A 23,009-nucleotide genomic window follows, 5' to 3' on the forward strand; every position below is an offset into this window, starting at 1 on the left:
GAGAGTTCCACTCTCTGTAAACAGGCAGCCAAAGGGTTTGTGCTGCAGAGGGTTGGGCCTACTTGTCCCAAGGACAAAGTAAACATAAAAACTTGTTGCCCTTGACCCCAAACAAGATGTGTCGGGCGATAGGAGTGAAGAAGCATACTGTCCTATCAGGCTGGCACTGACAACCATGGAGAGCAGCCCTACCCTTTGGCTGGAATCTTTGGAGACTATTAATGTTGGCTAATGGGAGCACAGCAAGGTGTAAGGCTAACAACATGAAGGCTCAATGTGATGTTTTACAAATAGGGAGAAACAACCGTGTGCTGGGGGCCTGAATGGCTAATGGTTCAGAGAAGAAGGGGACCTCATTGAGATGCTTTGCAAATAAGAAGAGGGTACTACCAGCTGGGGCTTCAGACCTGTTGCTCAGGGCAGGGTAGGAGAGGGGAAAGACTCCTGCCCACTGCAGACTTACCCTACTGAGGCAAAATTAGCAAAAATGATCTGTACCAACAGATCTTAGACCTATTGATTTTAAAAAGAAGCACATCTCAAAACTGCTGCAGCCTGAATGGACAGGGGTAGAAGATCTGAGCCGTCTTTCCTTACCAGCGACTGCATTTACAATACTTTGTTTAATAGAGCATTGTAAGCACACTGATAATGCTACATATTAGAAAAGACTAGGTAAAGATTAGCAGCTCTGACATTTGCTTTTTGAGTCCTCCAACAGATACGGTCTTTGTTGCTATGAAGCTGAGAGTATTATGCATACACCTCATCTCACCCTCATTTGTAGGGCATCAACTTCCCTGGTCTCACCACCTTCCAAACCAGGGCCATTCCGTCCGTTCCTTTCAATGGGCTCATGTGCTCTGAAAACCTTCCCCGCCTTCCTCCCAATAACGTAATTACCATTGATTTCAATGAGATCACCATCAATAATCCCTGAATCTCACATTCCTTGGAAGATTAAAAGTTTGATAGGTATGCGTCATGCCCTAACTTTTAAAACCTATACGTTGTTTAGGTGCCGGTACTGCAGAGGGAAATCTGGTGAGGATGTAAAATGGGAACAGGACCAGTCTTTACTTGGGAATCATCTACACTTCAGGCAAGTGTTCAGAAGGAGAGAAAGAACAAAGGATGCAGAGAGGGAACAGTACCAAACCTTACCTGGAAAACATCTGTTTCAGGTGAAATAATTCCCTGCCAACTGCCAACTTTAACAAACAACTTTAACAAAAAGAAATCAAGAGTAACATCTGGATCGAATTCAACAGATAAAGGAAGAGAGACCAGACACTTATGAGTATGAACTGCTTAAGGCTTTGAAGTAACATGTTAAAAGACTGTAGTAATCATTACAGCAAGACTTTACTTCCAATACATGGACTTTTCTAGTGAATACATTTATAATTGTTGTATCGTTGGAGAGTTGGATAACTACTTACCTACCCTATTGAATTAACCATAGTTAAAAAGACACTGTGTACTGGGTGGGTTTCAGGTAGGTACTGGAGATCTGAGTCCAGAAGAAGTAGAGGCATCGTTTGAGGCACTGGAGGCCTCATTTACAAGCCCCTAGCGGCACACTGTGCCATGAAAGCGCCATTTGTTTTTACGCTCCAATGGCACAATGTGCTAGCCCATATATACAAGGCCATGCAAAGCAACCTTTTGTGGCTTTTCATGGCCTTGTAAATATGGCCCCCTTTCACGAATTACTCTGCGTGAAAGGGGCGTTCCCTGGTTGTGGTGCTGTGGATATTCCTACGCAACACCCATGGAATCCGATGCATTCCCAGATTTACAAGGCTGGGAATGCATCCGATTCCTACCTCAGGAGTGACGTTATAATGGCGCAAAGAGGAGAAATAACATTAATTCTCCCCGTTTTTCCTCTTTCTATGTGTGCTGCATTCTGAAGCACACATAGGAAGAGAAAAACGCCATCTGTGGTCAGGAGGGCATGCCTATGATTTGTAAGCTGGCTATCTGCAGCATCATCTGAAGCCAGGCTGGTAGCTGTGTAGGAGATGGTACTGTGGTGCTATGTAGTATAGTAGTGTAAGCTTCCTCTCTCATAAAGCATGTCCAATTAATCTATGAGTGACATGTACGTTACACACAGGTTTATAGAGCAGGGGCTCAATCCATTCAGATGAATGTATAGGTTGTAAGTGAGTGGGTGAATATGTGACTAGTGCTCCTGTTTCAACTTCATTTGCATTTTTACCCTCTTCTCTTTACATTAACTCCTAACGAAGACCATGGTGGGTATGTACTCACACTTCTACTCGCTTTCAACCAAGCTTTTACACTTTTGGCACACTCTTCCCATTGTCCAAAACCTCTATCACTCACCTACCTACTCTCTTGCTTCCCCCTATGTCCTTCTTCTACCCCTCACCACTTTCTAGGACCAGTGCAATGATTTTTTCACCCCCAAATCTGGAGGCACATCTTTCCATATCACTGCCTATACCAGTTATTTCACTGGTGGAGCTGCCTAACACTCCTTCATGGTGACTTCCTAGACATCCACCTAATATTTGCTTTCCCAATAATAGGTCAATTCTCTCTTGTGTTTCACAGTGTTCTATTTTTTTCAAAAACTCCTTTCCTTGTCCCTTTTTTCTCATTCATCCTCCTACTTCTTTTTAAACGTGTACTCCTCGCACATTGCCTTTTCGTACCACCTAATCGCCCTTTCTCTATTTCCCAGACCCTTTTCTCCCACCCTAACACACACATTTAATTGGCAAGTCTAATTTCTCTCCATCTTCTGACAACCAGCTCATCTTCCTCCCTCTCACTTTCCTGTAGTTCACCACACAAACACACAGATATACACTCTTTCTGACTCTCATCTCATTATCTTCTCTCGTACATTCCTTTCTTACAAAATCCTTTCACAGATGTCAGAGCTCTTATTGCCTGAGTCCAAGTATGACTAGGTCATTTGGTTCAGTTTTTTTGCTTTTCATTTTGAGACTTATATTACTGATTTTATAATGGGATACAGGACTACAGCTCTCAGAATACAAAGCAAAATCCTGGGCTGAAGGAGCTACTCGTGTATGGATCTGTGAAACTTGAGAGCTCTAAGATCTTCAGTTCTCACCTTTTTTGTGCACCTTGTCCACAAGATCATCCCTTCTGTACCCCACAAATTTCTCTTTCCATGCTAGTCACATGCACTCACACCTTCCTCTCATTGACACAGACAGCTCTCTAATATACTTTCCTTTGCAACCTCATTTTACTTGCCATTCTCATATACCTTAAACTGCTGTACACGCTGCCTTCTCGTCTTCACATCCCTCTCTTTGTCCTTTGCGGTTTCTGACACATAATTTTACTCTCTTGCATGTACACCAGGAAGGCTGTGTATTAACACTTCTAATCACCAGTGCAAATGCTAATGATACTTTTTCAGACTTGCACTGGTGAAACAAAATTGTGTTACCCAGTTTGGCAACAGCAACTTAGAGCCTTTGCTAATGATGTCTAAGGGGAAATTCCTTTCCAGAATTGTACACTTAGCTCATTGTGGTGGAGACTTCAAGATGGAAGTTGGTTATCGTGAAGAAGCAAACAAAGGTTAGGGCACAGTTCAAACTGTTGGACTTTGTGCTTATTCTTAGTTTTTCCACATGTCGATGAGCAGTTGTAACCTCTTATGTAATTGTTATTTGGGGCAACCCACCCACCTACTTAATAACTCAGACTTGGCACACAAGGGCGAATCTCTTCGAACAGGCTTTAAATGAGCTTGCAGGGGGAGTCGTGTGATCCCATCGCAAGTGTTGCACGATGCACCTGTTCAAAATCTTGAGATCCGCCATTGACCAGCTCTGTAGGGTAAACAGTGGCTGTTAGAAGGTGGTATGCTACAATGTTGTACTATTTGTGACTTTGGGACCTCTTCTGTGTGAGCAGAATGCTGCGAACCCTTCACACTCATCAAGGCCCAGGGTCAGATTGCATAAGGGGCAGTCAGGCAGTACCCAATGGGCTGGTCTGACAGATCAGTTTGTGGGCCGGTTTTATGGCCAGGTGGACTGTTTTTTTTATTGTTGATTCCCTAATATTACCATATTTTAGTGCACTTCAACGTGCCAGTCACTAACCCTCTCCTCCACCGCACAGTACCAAGGAGTGAGACCAACCCAGTTTTGTAGTTGTTTCATGACATAGCCTTTTATTACAAGCTCCGAAAAGCAAAGCAACCAGTAGACATTACTTACAATGAACTCCATTGATGTTGCTGAGACATAAACAAGTATTCAAAATAGAGACAGGACAGAGAGAAAAGCACTCACCATCTCAGACTTAAACGATTTGACATTGCAGCACCCCTTTACAGCAAGCATTAACTGCAGCGTTGTGCCAGAAGTCCCCAATTCCATGCAGAGCTGGATACATCTTACACATCACATACATCAACTTCACCCAACTGCATCAGCAAGATCTTTGACAGGTGAACATACTTAATGAAACACAACCTTTAATGCAAAAGAAACAAACAAGGTCTGCAGTTTTCAGCAAACACACATTACCATGGCACCACATAGTGCACCGTCCCTGCCCGGGTGCTTGACACCAGGCAAAGCCTCCCAAAGCATCCACATTCATGCATCCCAGGGTTTTGGCAGAAAGGTCCAGGACCACCAGCAGGGCAGTCCCCATCCTGCCAGCCCCGAGCCACCTCGGAAATACACCCCGCCAAGGGGTCAGTCCATGCAACAGTCCACTCCTTGGGGTCTCCCCCTTGTCTCTGCAGATAGGAGTTCTGCCCGCTCTTATCAGGCGTGGATGAGTGTCATCTCCAATTCTATGTCAGGAATGGAGGCTCAAATTATGCTTCTCTTTCCATGCTTTAATTTTTCAGCAGCCAATCAGAAAAACAAAACAAAGACATAACTTCCTGTGACACAGTACCACATGACCACCATAGCGCCTAGCCCTATACTGTATAAACTCCTTAGTGATATAACACCTCCTCTTTCATTGCTGCTTTGCAGCCAGTTAAGTGTCTTTATATTGTTGAATGTGTTTTAATGTGGGATGCACGTTGCGATTGAGACTCGTTATTTGCATAATTGAGCGTTTTACGATTGGATGCTTCTGATACTTATTGCGCGCTCGCATCGCACGTCCTTTACGTTGTGGGAGCGTTTATCCTCCCGGCGAGAGTTTCCTTAACCCTCGCCTTTAATTATATGTGGGGTGGGAGCTAGGAGAGCGAGGACAGCGTGTTATGCTTGACGCAGTGTCCTCTTTCTATTTTTGGTGTTCCTGACTTTGCCCGCACGCGCAATTCATTCTGACTCCTGTCAGCATTATTCCCTTGGGCTTTGAACACGAGAGGGACGTGTGTGTTCGTCTCGTGCAGGAATTCACCAGCTCTCCGGCCAACGCCCGATCGGCTGTTGCTGTTGGGCTGTAATCATTATTATTAGGCTCTGTCTTGTTGGAATACCACTTTGTTAGTGGAATATTTTCTCTATTTTTAAGCAGGCCTTCCTCCACACTTTACTACTGGCTTGGCGCCTTCCCTGAGCATATTAGCCTGCTTTGAAGTTTGTCAGCAACTCCTCCCTCCCACTTCATTTGAAGTTACTATTGGCAGATTCCTCCTCCCTTTAAATTCTCACTTTTGTGACCTGATACTGTACAGCATGGCTGGTTATGAAGGAGAATCTGGGGATGGTACCTTTTATGATGACTCTGTGGGGTCGTTTGAGCAAGATCTTGTCTATGCCCTTGATGCTGGTGTTCGCACACTGTCAATGAGGACTTGACCCGACTATCCAGTCGATTAAGCATCACTTATTGGGTTTCGCTGAGCAGCAGGTCTGGGTCCCACATTCTAGCCTCTCAGAAGAGCTGCCATTTTCACACGGTCCCTCCGGCTCAAGCTCTGATGCACACCCTCACCAAGCTGACTTTGAACAACTTGTAAAATCCTTGGCTAATGAGCATGGTTACTCATCCTCACAGTCACTTCATCTACGAGATGAGAGTAAGGAGGATTCAGATTCTGCGTCTTCCTCCCAAAATCCGGATAAGGACACTGATTCTCCTCCTCATAAATGAAAGGCTAAATCACGGCACATTCAAGCGGCTTCTCAGCCTCTGAAAGAACTCACTTTCGAATCGGAAGATATTGTCCAACCTAGAGCTTCTTCCTGAACTCCGCCTTCAGAGGTGGCCGAATACGTTCAAGCACACATTCGCCATTGTGTCAACAAAGATGTCCAGTCTCTGCTGAGATTTGAATGTTCCAGACCTGATTTCCCCTCAAAGGTTACTGAGACTCCGGAGATAGATCCCACCCTGGTAACCTATCCTAACAAATTCTCCAAAGACCGTAAAAAGGGCATTGATTGTGCCTGGTGAGGTTGTCAGGACAAACTCCTGGATGTCTCAGGCTCTCTTGCTAAGATCATGGAACTGGGTTTTCAGGGTAGGGAATTAGGTACCCCTGTTAACCCAGAAGTTTTGGTTGGCTGGGCACAGAGAGCCTTATGGTTTCTGGGAAACGCAAACTGCACCATCTCTAGTGAGCAGAGGCACTCCATTCTAATAAAGATGGATCCCAAACTAACAGATCTGACCTCGTCTGAATCGGGCCCACTGGCTCAGGGACTGCTTTTTGGATCTCCTTTTCTCAAGAAGCTTTCTAAGTCTGTTTCCACTTATGCCAACCTAGACAAGGCTCAGAGCTCCATAAAAAAGTTTCTTTGCCCGCTTTTTTCCAGAGCCGGACGCTACAGAGGGCGAGCATTCGGCCGCAATTATTATTAAGGCCCCCCCATGAGATTCCTACCAACACCCCAGAGGGGGGTATCAGGATTCCTCCTCCACCTTCTACCCCCACCTGGTCCAGCGGAGGTCGCACCGATTCCGGAGAGGAAAATCTAAGGCATCCTACACCACCTATCAGGAGCCCAACCCTACAGGTGAGACTTATTTCGGGTTCAGAAGTGATTCTGGGGGCAGGATTGCTTTTTTTGTTCACAACTGGCAAAAGATCACTCAGGGCCCCTGGGTCCTTGAGCCTATCCAGGCTATCAAACTAGAATTTTCAGATTCCCCGGTACAGAGGTTATCTCCTCCGGGAATTTTTTTTCCCTACAAGATCGAGGGTTCATCTCATTGGAAGTCGCAGCTTATCTAGCCAAAGGGGCCATAATGGACTCCTATCCTCACCCTTATGGTTTTCTCAGTCCAATTTTTCTAGTAGAAAAGAAGGGCTGTGGTTCCCGGCTAGTCACAAATCTAAAGGATTTCAATGGCTGGATCATTTACCGCCATTTCAAGATGGAGAGCATACACTTATTAAGGGACATCTTAAGAGAAAAAGACTGGATGGTCCCCATAGACTTAAAAAATGCCTACCTGACCATTCCTATCTTTCCTCCTCATCAGAGATTTCTTCAGTTTCTATGGCAGGGCCGTTGTTGTGAATACAAGGTTCTTCCTTTTGGCCTGTCTTCAACGCCTTGGGGCCTCACAAAGGTGATGCGCCCCATTATGGAACACCTTTGGGCCAAAATGGTAGGTCTGATCATATATCTTGACGACCTTATCATCATGTCTCAGTGCCCTCTTCTTATACTGACCCATCTGGAATGGGCTATATCTCTCCTTCAGGACTTGAGTTTCATCATCAACAGTCAGAAGTCCATCCTTGTTTCTTCCCAGTGGCTGGAGTTTCTGGGCTTTCACGTAGACTCTGTCCTAGCTCAGTTGATCCTTCCTCCTTCCAAAGTCCGCAACATAAAGAAGGAGTTGAGGACGATGTTGTCCAAACAGATGGTATCTTTGAGATACCTAGCACAGATGGTGGGCCTCCTTTCCTTGTCCATTCAGACTATATTTCCGGGTCCCCTCCATTATCGGGCCCTTCAACTTCTGAAGATCTCCCATCTACAAAAGGGCCTCAGCTATTCTGCCCTCATTCCCCCTGGTCCGAGATCCAGTGGTGGCTCATTCATATGGATGCTTGGAATGGCAGAGCAATCTTTGGCTCGCCTCCGGAGATTGTGAACAAATCCGATACCAGCCACTGTGGCAGAGAACCCGCTGCGGCTCGATAGTTACAGGGGGTCATTGGTCAAGGGCAGAGCTAGATCTTCATATCAATTGCTTGGAACTCTTGGTGGGTTCTTTTGCAATTCGCAGCCTCTCTCCAGAAAAGTCGAATTCTTGCATCCCTCTCCGGATCAACAACATTTCAGCAATCTGTTATATCAACAGACGGGGCAGGACGAGATCTTGCTTCTTGGTGGAGATTGCCAAGGATTTTTGGCACTTTTGCCTTCAACATCGGATTTTGGTAGTGGCAGAATATCTCCCAGGTCAGAGCAATACAGTAGCCGATTGGCAGTCTCGTTACCTTCGAGACTTCAGCGATTAGAGACTTCATCCGAGAATATTTCACTCTCTCCAAAGCCTGTGGGGCCCTTTCGCAATAGACCTCTTTGCGTCTCGCCTCAACCGGCAGTTGGATTGGTTTTTCAGTTGGCACCCAGATCCGGAAGCTCAGGCGACCAATGCATTTCTGCAGGACTGCTCTTAGTTCCTGGGATACGCCTTTCCTCCATTCATGATGATACCCAGAGTTCTGAATCGTGTGTCGTCAGAGAGTGGAGCTAGTGCTTGTGACCCCCCTGTGGAGGGCTCAAGCCTGGTTTCCTGTAGTTCTAGAGTAGACTTGCTCACTCCAGTTATACTTCCACATCTTTGGAACCTGTTACTAGACCCGATGGGCCTTCCCCATCCTCTAGTGCAATCGCACTTCCTGACCCTGGTGGCGTGGAGAATTCCAGGAAACGATGGTCTCTCCCAGGACTTTTGCGCAAATCTCATGATTTAATTGCGAGTTCCTGGGCTCCCAGCACTCACAAGCGTTACGCATCCGCTTGGAAACGCTGGCGTACTTGGTGCAGTGGACGATGTGTTGATCCAAACTTAGTTGATTGTTATATGATCCTAAATTTCTTATCTCATTTGGCTGCTTCAGGTATGGCCTACAGATCTGTTAATAAGTACAGGTCGGCCATCTCAGCAGGTCATGTTCCCATCGAGGGTAAGTCTATTGGCGAACTTCCGATTGTGTGTAAACTTCTAGGAATTCATTTTTCTAACCCTCCTCAACCACGCTATTCTGCCCTTTGGGATGTTAATATTGTCTTGCGTTTCTTAGAATCCTGGCCGGCTAATAAGTACCTTTCCAGGAAGCAGCTTTCTGCTAAACTTACTATGCTGTTGTGTTTGGTATTGTGTAAATGAGTTTCTAAGTTGTGTGTTGTACAATGTTTAAAAGAGTCTGAGGTAAGTACAGCCGAATTTTGCTCTGACACGGGCGATCAGTTGGTAAAATCTTTACTAAAGCCTTTCTGCCCAGTATCTTCAGCCACCCTGGCTAGATGGATGCGGTGGCTTTTGAGTGAGACGGGCATTGATAGCACTCAGTTTGGGGCTCACTCCGCGAGAGGCACCATGGCTTCTAAGGCTTTTTCTTTAGGATCTCGCCTTGAGGACATTTTGAGAGCGGCTGACTGGTTGTCCGAGTCTACATTTAAGGTCTTTTTGTACAAACACATTTTAGACATTTCAACAATTGTTCTAGACCAGCTTTAAACTAGCATAATGGAAGCCTCCGGTCCTGACATAGAATAGCTTTCACATCAAGAATTTTCCAATTCTATTAAGGACACGGAGGCGAGGATTATCCCTCCCTTGGAAAAGTGTTTTGTATATTGTATCACACATGTTATTGATATGTCTTGATTTCCTGTTGTGTTCCTTTTCTTACCCCCCCTACTTTTGAAATTATATTGAATGTCAAAGGGTATAGTCCAGTGTTTATGGCTCGATTTATTTCTTTATTCTTAGGCAATGAAGACAAGTGACTCCTGATTATTCTGAGTTGGCGTCATTCCTGTCATCTGAGATCTCCGTCTCAGACCCGGTCCGTTGGTCCCTTCACTGGTTGGATCTTCGTTGGCCCGTTGAAGTTCCTGTGTGGTTTGTAGTTTTTTCCCTCCTTTGGGGATTGTTCTTGAGACTTTTACTTTGGACTCACGCAAAGAAAGAGGAGGCGTTATATCCCTAAGGGGTTTATAGAGGGCTAGGCTCTATGGTGGTCATGTGATACTGTGTCACAGGAAGTGATGTCTTTGTTTTGTTTTTCGGATTGGCTGCTGAAAAATTAAAGCATTGAAAGAGCAGCATAATCCTCGCCTCCGTGTCCTTAATAGAATTGAAAAATTCTTGACGCAAAAGCTAGAAAATGTTTTATCCGCTGAGCTAGCCGAGGAAGAATCTGGCACAAAGCTTTCTGCTGCCCTTTTAAATTGGTCCCGCCACTGGTTGTCGCACCCAGATGACATCATCACGGTGGCACGTCCAATCCTGAAGCCTGCAAAAACAAACAGGGGGGCTCCAGACTGTGTCAGAACTAATGCTGCCCCTACTGCTAGTTGTGGGGTGTGTCGTCCATTTTTTCTATCTATGTGCTTCAGTAATGGGAGGGCCACTTTTATTTTGGTGCCCGGGACTATTTTTTGTCCCAGTCCACCGCCTCTCAAGGCCTGCTAATTTCTATCACTTCTGTTCATTTAATTTCTTTTACTAGCCCTCCTCACACCCCAAACCCTCCAGGAGTGATTTACATTGCATTTTTTTGCACTCTTTACCGGACCTCTTCATTGCATTGAATAGGTTAGGAGAAGGTATTCTGAATATTCCAGGTCATTGGAAACTCTCCCTGTATTTGTAGCATGCGCTTCTAAAAAACGCGCCTTACTTGTATCAGGTATGAGCCAAGAAGAGGATCCTTTCATATTGTGCTATATGCCCTGCCCCCACCACTCCTCTTTTTACTGACAAAATTAAAGGTCCTTCCTTCATGTAAAACTGAGTAAAAAGGAACACTTTCCACTGGTCTATCACGTGTCATGATTCCGAATCCACCCTATCACTACTGGATTTTCAGAGTTGGACCTGCCACATGGCTGCCTCTGTCCTAGCCGTACCGGCTCTTAAAGACACTGGTTTTGACTCCGTCCTAGTCTGACTGGCATTAACCTTTTTGGTTACTCTCACCTAGCATTACCGTTCTTTCAAGGGAACCGGCATGTGACCTAGGCCTCTTATTCTTTCGGTGGCACTCTGTCCTAGTCCTACTAGCCTTTCAGTGGCACCGTTCTTTCACTCTCTCCTAGACGTACCAGCCTGTTCTATGACTGAACCTGACCTAGCCCTCTCGGCATTTGAGAGGCACTAGTCTGTAACTGACTCTGTCCTAGGCTTACCAGCCTTTCAAGGGCACTGGTGTGTGGGTGCCTGAACTAGCGCTAGCGGTCTTGTCTGAGGCACTGGTCTGTGACTGACTGACCTAGTCGTTGGACCTTTCAGGGGCTCTGGCGTGAAACGTGACCGATGGTAACCTAGTTCTGACTATGGACTATCAAGAGGAAGTGGCCTGGCATGTGCCTGACACTTCCTCAGAACTCGCTCTGTTATGAAGTGAGACTGACAGTGCCTGTGTTTGCTAGTCTTATCTTCCTGTCAAAGACGCCCCGTCCTTTTCATCTCATACGCCTGTCTATGCTCCACAACAGGGTCGGACTGGGGCACAAGTTATGTCAGGGCAGCAAAATAAAATTACCCCCATACCCGAATCAGATACTTAACAGACCGCATTTCGTAAATCGGAGCAGTTTTTTTGATGTAAATACACGTTATGTACGTGTTTTGCATGGTATGGGGGACGGCATTCATTTGTGCTTGCTGCAGGTAGTGTCTGTGATAGTATCAGGGGAATCAATTGTACACTCCGGCCTACCAGACCATCACACGGGCCTACAAGCAGCCAGAAAACCGACCCACGCTGTCTTGTCAGAATAGACCTTCGGGCTTTGCCAGATTGCTCTGGTTGTCAGTCTGACAATGTACACCTATATCTCCCACCCGCCTCATCGGTGCCAGGTCTACATATCTTGCTCCGACTCTAAATGCAGTTTTCTTTAAAAAAGAAACTCAAAACAAAACATGCGAGGTTGCGAAGATGATACTTTCGTGAGACGCATGTTTGTGACTGTTAGCTTTACCGACTTCCTTAGAGTTAAGGAGTTATCCTCAAGTAGTTAGTTATGGAGTGTCCACATAATTGGCGCCTCTGCCTTCAAGCCCTGGGGGCGAGGATGCTTCTCTGTTTGACCTCCATTCACATTGTGAAAAATCCAGCCCTCACAATGAACAGGCAATATATGGTCGCCTTGAGGGGACGTAGGGCATAAAACAAGCAACTGGTACAGACCCCTCACAGAGCCCCATTGTATATAGCATAAGGAAATACGTTTTTGAAGGCAATAAATGGCAATACCAAGGTTCCTATAAATTTACTTTAAACAAAGTCATTCGGGTCACATATTAGCAAAGACGTTCCAAGAATACACCCTTGTGTGGGAACCTTTTGCCGCGAGAAATGAGAACACAAGCACTGGACAATCCGCACCAGAGCTCGTCAAACGGAGCCACCCCTGAGTGTTTAGCTCAGTGTTGTGAGGTTCAGTCCTGCCCCAGAGATGCGTATATGAGATCAGAGCTGTGGGAATCTATCCTCACTAGACCAGTGTTCGAAATCAATGTCGTGAATGTCAGCTCTGCACCCAAGCGCTGGTTATGAATTAAGGGGAGTGGTTGCACCAGAGGAGTGTTAAATAGTTTAAAGAGGTACCTACTGCTGTGCTCTTGAGCTTAGGCATCAGTAGCCGGTTGCTGTATGGTGTCGAAGGCAGCTGACAGCTCCACCTGTACAACTGTACAAGTGCCCCAACCCACCTTCATCCATCCTCATCCTCATGTCTGTTACCTGGCTCAGTACTGGTTCAATACCCAGCCCGGGAGGAAAGTGTGTGCCTCGTCTAGAAAGTTATTAGATTTTGTGAAATTTTGAAGCTGCTGAGTCACGACTTTCTCCAGTAGTTTAGCAAGATAAGCTAAAAGTGATACAGGATGTTAGTTTGTAGCATCGCATCGCCAGCTTTTAAAGTGGCTTCCATGAGTAGGGGACGAACAAAGATTGTTTTAAATTGTTTAAGAATTATTCCTTTCCTTAGCAATTGGTTGATGACATCACAGATATACGGATCTTCCTTCCCTCTGTTTAATATATTTAATATAGGCTGTAGAGCAAGCATCTAGAGGGAAGTTGGAAAGTTTACAGCAGCTGATCAGTTTTTCGCATTCGTTTCCTGTGATAAACTTGGATTTATAGAGCTTATCTTTGGTCATGGTCCACGAAACCATACCAAGAACCAGAGTAATTCTGGCCACTAAGCACAGGTGGCAGAGATGCCTTTTGGCCTTTATTCAAAGATATAACATAACACTCTTGTCTTTTGACGGGTACCGCATAGCACTGTGGGCCCCCAATCACAGATTATCACAGAAGGCTGCTGGCCTATGACGGGTAACATGAAGCACTGTGGGTCCCCCGGTCAGTGGTAGCAAGGCGCATTGCTGTTATTTGACGGTACCACAACACACTGAAAGTGCACCCCAGATCAGAGGTACCATAGACTGGCCCAAGACAGTTACCAAAAGCACTGTGGGCCCCTGAGCAGAGCTATCGTAGAGTACTGCTCCCTTATGACTGGTACCACAAAGCACTGTGGCCCTGGAGCAAAGGCACCTCAGAGCCCTGCTGGCCTCTGATGGGTACCAAAAAGCACTGTGGGCACACAATCAGAGGCACTACAGAACACTGCTGGTCTCTACCGGTGACCACAAAACATTGTGGCCCTCTGATCAGAAGTCCCACAGACTACTGATGGTCTCTGGCTGGTATTGCAAAGCACTGCTGGCCCTGAATCAGAGGTATCACAGATCATTGCGGTCATGGAAACACTTGAACTAACAGAATGCAAAATGGCCACTGCCGTAAGTTGCATATATGCTCTTTAACACTGAGGGATCAGTGTAGAAGGGGGCACCACTTGCATTGAAGGATATATCTGATACAGATGCCTGGCTGGCAGCTTAAAAGTGGAACTTATCCGGTGAACTTGCTCCAGCTTCCGCCTGATGGTAGCAACTAATAACACGAAGAGTGACTACAGAAGTACCATACCTTTATTCATATATTGCTTTATACTCCTTTAGGAGCGTCTAGGAACTTTATAAAGTCTGCAGTGTTACTTAGGAAAGCTTTGAGGAAAATAGAATTTTACATTTCACTGAGATCCTTAAACTGGCCTAAAAATAGATTGTGTAGATGGTATTTTTTATTAATTTGCCTGTTCTTGAAAACAAGTGTCAAATAAATGTTCACGATGTTCTCTTATAGTCTGTGAAATCTGGACATTGTAAACGCTGAATCTCTACTCTTAAGAACATTTAACATGTTCTCTAGCCCTTCGATATCATGTTTCGCCACATTTGTTGATGGATAAAGAATATAAAGTGTATAAGAAATGAAGCAACTTGATTTCGGCACATGATTCGTGACACTACTATTCTTTTAATCGTGTACTACGTGATTTGTTATTGCGTTGCTGGTTCTGGAAAGCAATGTTACTAGGATTTTCCCCACACTTCAACATTTGCGTGTGGTGTGCCCTTTCAAAAGAGGGAGAGGCGTCATGAATCGAATTTCAATACTATAACAAAGCATTGTACCTAATGATCTCATCGCAGACGACCTTTGATCTTTTCTGCTGTACAGACTGGGAGGGTCAAAGGTCGTTTGATAATTCTACACCTAGTGTGCAGACACACTCTTCTTAGGCTCTAACCTGGGGTTCTATGACATACTAAAATTCTGGAGAAATTACCAGTTTTAGGAAACACCAAATCAATGTGCTGCATTGTTTGGATGGCATGAAGAACACGACTCTCCAGTAAAAGGGCTGAAGACCTCCCGACTCCAAACATAATTAGATTGTGTCTTTGTCTGTGCTCTTCTGCGACCATAGAAAAGCCTTCAGACTCTTTCCCCTTTGTGGTCACCAAAACCATAGATAGCTTGCCACACACGAGTATGACAAAGGGGCATCCTTCATCTAACAGTGGCCCTTAAAGAGGGAGACTGAGCCCTTCATCGAGGGGAGGAAGCGAATTGAAGGGAATGGTAGGGAAGGGAAGGGAGGAATTAATTCCTGTGTTCACCCTATCAAAAACGTGCAGTTAAAACAAGCTTAAACTACTTATAAATGGATTACTAATGTTTGTCAATAAGCATAAAATCCGGGCTGCAGCATCTTGGGACATTCTTCGATGCTCTCCTAAATGAAAATAAAACCGGCATATCTTCCACCAAAGCCATCATACACAGGGGGCATACAGGATTTTTCACCGGTAGCAGGACATTGCTCTGAGGTACAAAGATCCACAATAGGGCAGCCTGCAATGGAACCTCAACAGGAAGAAAACTGACTGCGATTTTTGGTGCCTGAAAATGATCCAAACGAACGCCAAAGTCATAATCGGCTAGGGAAAAACGAAAAACGTAAGAACCAACTAAAACAAACACAGGGTTAACAGGAAGACTATCCAAATAAGAACCAACTACAACAGTCAGGGAATACCATTCAGCACTCTGGAAACTTAACCTCAGCCATTACACGCTTCCAAAAGAAGACCATGTGAGCGTTTGTTGCTATAAGGGCCAAGCAGTGGGGCATGAAGACTCCGGTAAAGTATGGGATGGAGCTATTGTAAAGGGTGGTCCAGCGAATCCTCCTCTAGGTAGGGAAGTCCAGCACCCAATAAACACCAGCCATTACTTCCATGTCCATCTTCCCTCATCCAGTCCTTACAACTGAGATCACACCTCCTTCTGGCAGACCCTATTCCCTAACTGACTCAAAATACTTCCTCCAATATGGCCGCCATTACCGAGGTGCCACTACAAAGGTGAAGTCTCAAACCACACATCCTGTAGTACCAAGCAAACCACAGAAGAAAAGAAGCACATATAAGCAATGCCCCCACCAAAGGGACGGGAGGAGGGGCATCCCAGGACTGTATCTAGGAAGACTTGGATCTGGAGTAATGAAGATTACCGGTAAGTAACCAGAGTATTACACCAAAGGGTAGATCACCAGTTGAACGGCAATGGTGGGAAGCAAATTTTCCACCATAATTACCTTTTCTGTAGCACATCAACTGACTATTACCTGCAAGCACGAGTTCCTGGCTTAGTAATGAGGAATAACAAGTTGGGTAAGAAACTTCTGCACCTATTCCTGGATGTTTTCCTTACCACAGGGCCATTTCTTGGCATAAATGCCACCTGCTTTTGTAAGGTGCAAGTGTGCCCAGCATTTACCACATTGGCTAATGCAAGGCACGCAGAACTGCACCATTTGTTATACCGCCTATGCTGGAAAGGGGAATTTAAGGTCATGAGAGAGTTACTGTAACACCTGCGATCTGGCCCCTAGTATAAATCCCGACCAACAGAAAACACGACCTACTGTTCTACAAACAAGCACTCGAGTTGTACAAAAACTACCATGAGATGCCTGTCGAGCGCAAGTAGTAAGAAAACACCAAAAATACTTTCAATCCACTGAGAAGTCCTATCACACACTACTTATCACAAAACACATTATCTGTTCACAACGGAGACTCACAAACGGATGGTGAACCCCAGGGTAAGAGATCACCGTCTGGATGGCGAAAAGGACATCACCCGCAGAAGGCGGCCAAACCTGTCAAAATGTACCAGAGACTTTAACTTGCTCAAATTCCTCATAAACTGCCCCAGTTGCGAGGAAACAAATAATTCCTGCTGCGGGAAAACCCTTCCCGAACTTCTTTAAAAAGCAAGCCTTTAGAGGATTCGGGGAGGGCATAAGAATGTCTGTCACCTAGCACTCAATGTGAATCCCAAAAAACTCACAGTTAAAATTATTGAAAATATGTGACTCTGTAAAGCTTTGGGAATAATAATAAATCCGTGCCCTTCTATAACAAAAGAGTATTATTGAAATGTGAATGATTGAGTGAGTGAAAAGGATAGAAAGAGGGTGGAGCCCAGAGGCAGAGAGAGCGATCAAAGGGAACGGAAGGGTGGGGGGGAAAAGAATAAAAGAGGGAATGGAGAGAGAAAGCGAGAGAAAGGGGAAAGAATGCAATGGAACACGAAAGAGAGAGAGAGAGAGGGAGAGAGAGAGAGGAAAAAAGAGATTGAGGTGAATGAATGAAATTGAAGGGGTGGGGAAAGAAGGATGAGACCAGGAACTGAAAGAGAGAAAGTGAGAGTTAGAGCAAGAGAGAAACCAGCAGAGAGAAAGAGACAGCGAGAGGTTCGAAACAAGGGAGACAGGAAGGAGAGATATACACATATAGGTGTAGAGAATAATATAGATAATTATTACTTTTGTGAAAGAGGCCAATAAACAGATATCGAGGATGGGGCAGAAAGGTCGAGCAAGAGAGAGAGAAAGAGGGGTCAGAGAGAGCAGGAAGTAGTTAGAAAGAGACCCACCAGCCTCATGGCAGCACAGCTTATGTTATTCCAGAGCCTCACCAATCCAGTGCCTCGTTGCAACCTCTTTTGTTATTCCATATTGTGACATCTAGCATTTCTCCATGACCACTCCCTAAAGTCTCATATCACAACCTCCAAAAGTTAATCAATGTACACTCCTTGAAGTCTGGTATCGAGACCTCTAACATTACTCATAGGCTACTCTCCCGAAACTGACATCATGAGCTCTAATGATACTCAATGGTTACATCCCTGTGGCTCATGTCATGACCCCCAATTATCACCCAACGGCTACTCCCCCAAGCCTCATATTGTAACCTCTAATGTTTATCAGTGGCCATTCCCTCAAGTCTCATGTTAACCCTGAACCACACTATTTATTCTTATATTCTGACCTTTAGTTTCTGTTGTGCTCTTGCTGAAAAACGTCTATGTCTTCCTTTCCCCTTACTTCCTTTAGACTTAGGACTTTTTTTTTATCTGAAACCGTATTCCTCTCTTTCTCCTCCTGGTTTGTGGTTTAAAAACTGCAGCATGTTAACTGCCAGTCCCTGGACTGTCTGCAGTCAGCCTTTGTCATTTAAACAATTTTGGTCTCCAGACCTGAAGACAGCACTCAGAGCTACAGATGTAACCTTCAGAACTGAACTGACCACAAAGATAATAAATTGCTTCTTTTATGTATGCAGTTTTCATGTCTGCTATTTCTAGGACTATAAGTACCTGTGTCTACTGTCACACAATGTAATGGCACTTGGTGTACTGACCTCTGAAGAATGCAAGGCTGAGTAGATCGATCTTGCTGGGATTGGAACTTGTGACCTGCAGATGCAAGCAGCTATGTCTGAGAAATAGCTGTCTGTATATTTTGAGTTCTTGATTACCCTAACATGGCCTTGTAGCGCTAGGAAACCTTGGCGTCAGTGTGCTGCACAAACACACCATGCCATAAAATTAGAGGTGGTGAGCTACTGAAAGCTAGAGTCAGAGTCGAGCCAGCTGCATGACTCTGGCTCAGCTCTAGGTCCCCTGGACTTTTGAGTCCAAAACGAGCCGACCTTTTATGTGAGTTCTGCTATTACATATGCTGTTATCTCAGGCACAAAGAATTAAAGACAGCAGTGACCTTTGACGTAAAAAAGCGAGCGAGAAAGAGATATTCATATAATGGTTGTGAAACCAGAAAACCTGAGATCAATCCCAGCTATCCCGCTTGACCAAATTGTGTGATCCTAGGCACATATTGTATTTGACCAAACCTCGTTTTAATTCATTATCACATATGATGAGCACCTTCTAATATGTGAGTTCAGAATGAGTGCTATTAAAAAAAAACTTTTGTTTGATTTACAAGTTTATATTGCTCTAATAAGAATCTCGTCCACAAATAGGGTACATGTAATAACTGATTTGCCTCTTAGTTCATTAGTGACTTATCATCCTGGTGGGGGGGGCGGAGGGTCACGAAAGTTTCTAAGCTTTTGTTTAGAAACTATCACTTTTAATTAATGCCTCTCAATACAACGATTGAATGTGTACTAAGGTGAAACACTTCTGCATGTCAAAGAAATACAATATTTTAAATTTGAAGACACTTTATCATGATATTTATTGTATGATATATATATGCCAAATATTTCAAAGGCTTTGCCCGTACCTTGGTCTTTGGGCTGAGATAGTCTTCGCTCGAATCCAACTCGGCTTTCCCTGTTAATTTGTTGGCTCGCCCAATGCTATAGAAAATAACAAGGAGCCATCCATCTGGCCCTACTCCACTTGTGGCCATACCACCAGCATCACCTTAAGGATTTGTGGTGCGCTGGGCAAGGCATATTTTCATGTCCCCTGTTCAGAACAGCATTACATTTATTACTCAATTTCAACTAACTCAAGCCCTCATGAGTGGTGAGTTTGAGAGAGTTGACTTAAAGGGGCCGGGTAGAGAGAAAGGTGGTTGTGTAATGATTTGAGAGGTAGAGAGAGATGAAGCAGAGAAAGGTGAGGCAGAAAGAGAGGGGAGAGGCAGAAAGGAGAAGCGAAGACAGCAGGAGGTGAGTTACACCACGGTTGCGAGTGTAGACAGAAGCAGAGAGAAGTGAAGAGGGTGAGCAATGCAGGCAGACAGAAATGACAGAATGAGAGATAAGTGAGGTGGAGTGGGTAGAAAGTAGATAGTGGGAGCTAGGGGTCGGCAGACAAAGAAACAGAAGAGAGGGAGGAGGAGTGAGAGACAGAGAAGAGAGCAATGGAAGGCGAGAGAAAGATTCTTCTAACCAGTGCTTTAAATGGGCCGGTACTGTCCGGTACTGAGTACCAGCACTTTTTTTTATTTTGAGAGGGAGAGTACCTGCTCTTCTCAAGAAAAACGTAATACTTTGAATTGGAGAGTACCGGCCCTTCTCAGAAACAAGCAGGTACTCTGGCACAGAGTACCTGCACTTTAATTTTTCTATTTCAAGCACTGCTTCTAACCATCCAAAATATTTCTCCAGGCGTGCCCCTGGGAGTTGGAAGCCCTGGGCAATGGCCCACTTTGGCAATTCTATGCCTTAAAGCGCCTCTGCATAGTGCTGCAGATGCGGTCTGCAGAATTTAACACAATACTCTGGATGTGTAGCCTCTAAAACTTTACACATCTTTCCAGACGTGATCCCCAGAACACAAAACAAATCTTAAACTGTTGTCTCTGGATACAAAAGCATAAGAAAATATAACATGTGCAATAACTTACGCAGCCCCGGGTCCCAAGGGGGCAGAGTGGCCCCATGCTGTCCTCCAGCGGCGCAGGTTCTGAACTCTCCCCTCGTCTCACCAGCCCACGAGGCGCTCTTTTTCCCTTTTCCTGTTGTGCTTTGCTGTTTCCTCTGCCGTTTCCTTGATGGCGGGCCCCGGACTGCCTTTCTCGCGGTGGGCGAACACCTCAGCCGTGCCGTGCGAGCAGCAAACCTGATGAGTGTCCTTAACACACCGCCCGGCACATGGTCATGCCACTACCTGCCATCGCCCTCTGATGAGACGTCTTCGAGGCGTGTGCACATAATGCGTTATACCCAAGTGGAGTTCTAGTCCCAGAATTCCTCTGTGCCCTCTTGAAATGATCCGGAACAAGACATTTAATCTGGACTAAGCCTCCATCCTTACCTCCGAAAAGCACTATATACAATACTCGCCTTTTCTTTCATGCTCCAATCCTCCACCCTCTCCTATCTTCGTCTTCCGCTTCTTGTTTTTGCTGCTCTCTTTTTCTTACGCCCTGAGTTTATTTCAGAATATTTGCTCTGCCAGATCAATTCTTTTGTGCCCGACTCTCTGCCCTTACCCTGTCCGCCTCTCTTAAGTAACGTGCTGTTTACCACCTATTCCGACTAAAATGTGCCTGGGATAGCTTTCCCTTCCCTCCACCCCACCCCACCCCATCCTGCGTCCAGGACGTGATATCAGCTGGAGCTGTGCCACCCTCGAGCTCGCGGCAGCCAGGGACTTTGTCATGCTTGTTGGTAAGTATTGCGGGGAGTGACAGGGCCTTTTTAACGTGCCCACGGGCAGGTTTGTGTAATGAGATTGTCTCCCACTGCGTAGGTTTCATCTTTTGTGTTTAGGTTATGCCTGTTAATATAATCCAGCATCGCAGTGTGTGGTCCCGAAGTAGGCCCTGAAGGGTATGTATGGATGGGAGATCACCTGAGTGGAGGAGGGCGTCAAGGGTCACACGGCAGTGCTAGGTCCAAGCAAGCTGCACCAAGTAGAACACACTCAGCGCGCCTAATATGCTAAAGTCGTTTCCGGGGGTTAAAACAGTGGTAAGACTGTCTCAAATGAAGAAACATCGACCTTTTTACTGAAATTATTTCCAGGTTTAAAACAGTAATAAGACTGTCTTAAAAGAAAAATATATGAGTCTTATTTCCCAATGCCATTCCCTGACTTAAGACTGTATTTTCGAAGGTTTTCCTTGGCTTTATGCAGCCGTGTGACTGTATTAAGTCAAACACAAACATTTTAAAATGCATTAGGAATGTTTTAAGATTGCCTTAAGCCAGTACAAAACAACTCATAGATCAGGGAGGCTTTTTTTCCGGCTAAAGACTCTTTAATACTGTGTCACGTTAAGCTCAAGCATGTGGAACAATAAGTCAGTCATGCCCAGCATGTTGAGTACACACCACAGAGACCTGTAGTCGAAGAACTAAGACCCCACAGTGCCATCTTATCCTTTTGACATTCCCTACGCGACAAGACAAGTACTGTTAACGAGTGCAAATGACACCTATCGTTGAGGCACCACAGGCCTGTCTTACTAAAGTCATCTTTGCCTTGTCAGTCTTTAAGGCAAAGTCGGAGAGTCGTAAAACTATTATTAGACCGCCTTAACCCAGTACAAGCCCTTCCTAAATCAGATCCACATTTCATGATTTAAGAGAGACTCAAGCCAAGGAAAAACTTCAGTTAATCAGATTCCAAGAGAACATTTTAGTGCATAGTCTTCACTACACAGTGTGGAAAAAATACAATGCTCATTGCCAAGTGACACGTACACCAATGGCATGTGCCATAGAGATGATGTTTGCATGGAATTGTAACTATTTTACAGTACAAACCTAGACCCAGGGAAACAGAGTGACAAACAAGGGCAGAAGCCCCAACGTTATGAGTCAGTATTGTTTACAATGAAGAAGGGTGTTTGTGAGTGGCTTGCCCTACCATGTGGAGATGTAATATTCTCTGAAGGTCTGAGTCTTCAGCTCTTTTCCGAACTGCAGAAGGGTTGGGGCAGTTGAATGTTGATGGGAATGTTGTTTGTGATCCCAGGAGGGTAGATGGAGAGGTGTCGTCTTCTGATCGGTTTGTTTTTGCAGTTTTATGTTTTTAGTCTGGCTATGTCATCTATGTCATGGGTTCTGGTATCCACCTGCGGTAGTTAGTTTCTGTTCTGTTATTTCAGGGTGCAAGTTCTTTTGGCATCATGAATGCCAGAAGAGGGGTTCAGGGTGTGCTGCGTCACCCCTGTAAGGAAATGCCTCCTTGGCATGGTTACCCACTGACTTTTTGCTTTTGCTGACGCCAAGTTATGATTTGAAAGTGTGCTGAGGCCTGCTAACCAGGCCCCAGCACCAGTGTTCTTTCCCTAAAACTGTACCTTTGTTTTCACAATTGGCACACCCTGACATCCAGGTAAGTCCCTTGTAACTGGTACCCCTGGTACCAAGGGCCCTGATGCCAGGGAAGGTCTCTAAGGGCTGCAGCATGTCTAATGCCACCCTGGGGACCGCTGACTCAGCACAGACACACTGCTTGCCAGCTTGTGTGTGCTGGTGGGGAGAAAATGACTAAGTCGACATGGCATTCCCCTCAGGGTGCCATGCCAACCTCACACTGCCCATGGCATAGATAAGTCACCCCTCTAGCATGCCTTACAGCCCTAAGGCAGAGTGCACTAACTATAGGTGAGGGCATAGGTGCATGTGCTGAGCATGGTCTGGGAGTCTGATAGACACGAACT

The 23,009-nt window shown here is 45.3% G+C and overlaps 1 protein-coding gene across 1 annotated transcript in view; it reads right to left on the minus strand.

Moving 5' to 3' along the window:
* The window catches only part of LOC138259833 (bone morphogenetic protein 2-like), a 113,244-nt gene extending 92,351 nt beyond the window's left edge, over positions 1–20,893 (minus strand). Inside the window, exon 1 of the mRNA XM_069207729.1 lies at positions 20,241–20,893. The gene's annotated coding sequence lies outside the window, so the exon portion shown is untranslated. The remainder of the gene's footprint in view (positions 1–20,240) is intronic.
* Positions 20,894–23,009: the final 2,116 nt, after the last annotated feature.

The sequence above is a fragment of the Pleurodeles waltl genome, chromosome 9, assembly GCF_031143425.1.
Source record: "Pleurodeles waltl isolate 20211129_DDA chromosome 9, aPleWal1.hap1.20221129, whole genome shotgun sequence".
In the NCBI taxonomy this organism is placed as follows: domain Eukaryota; kingdom Metazoa; phylum Chordata; class Amphibia; order Caudata; family Salamandridae; genus Pleurodeles; species Pleurodeles waltl.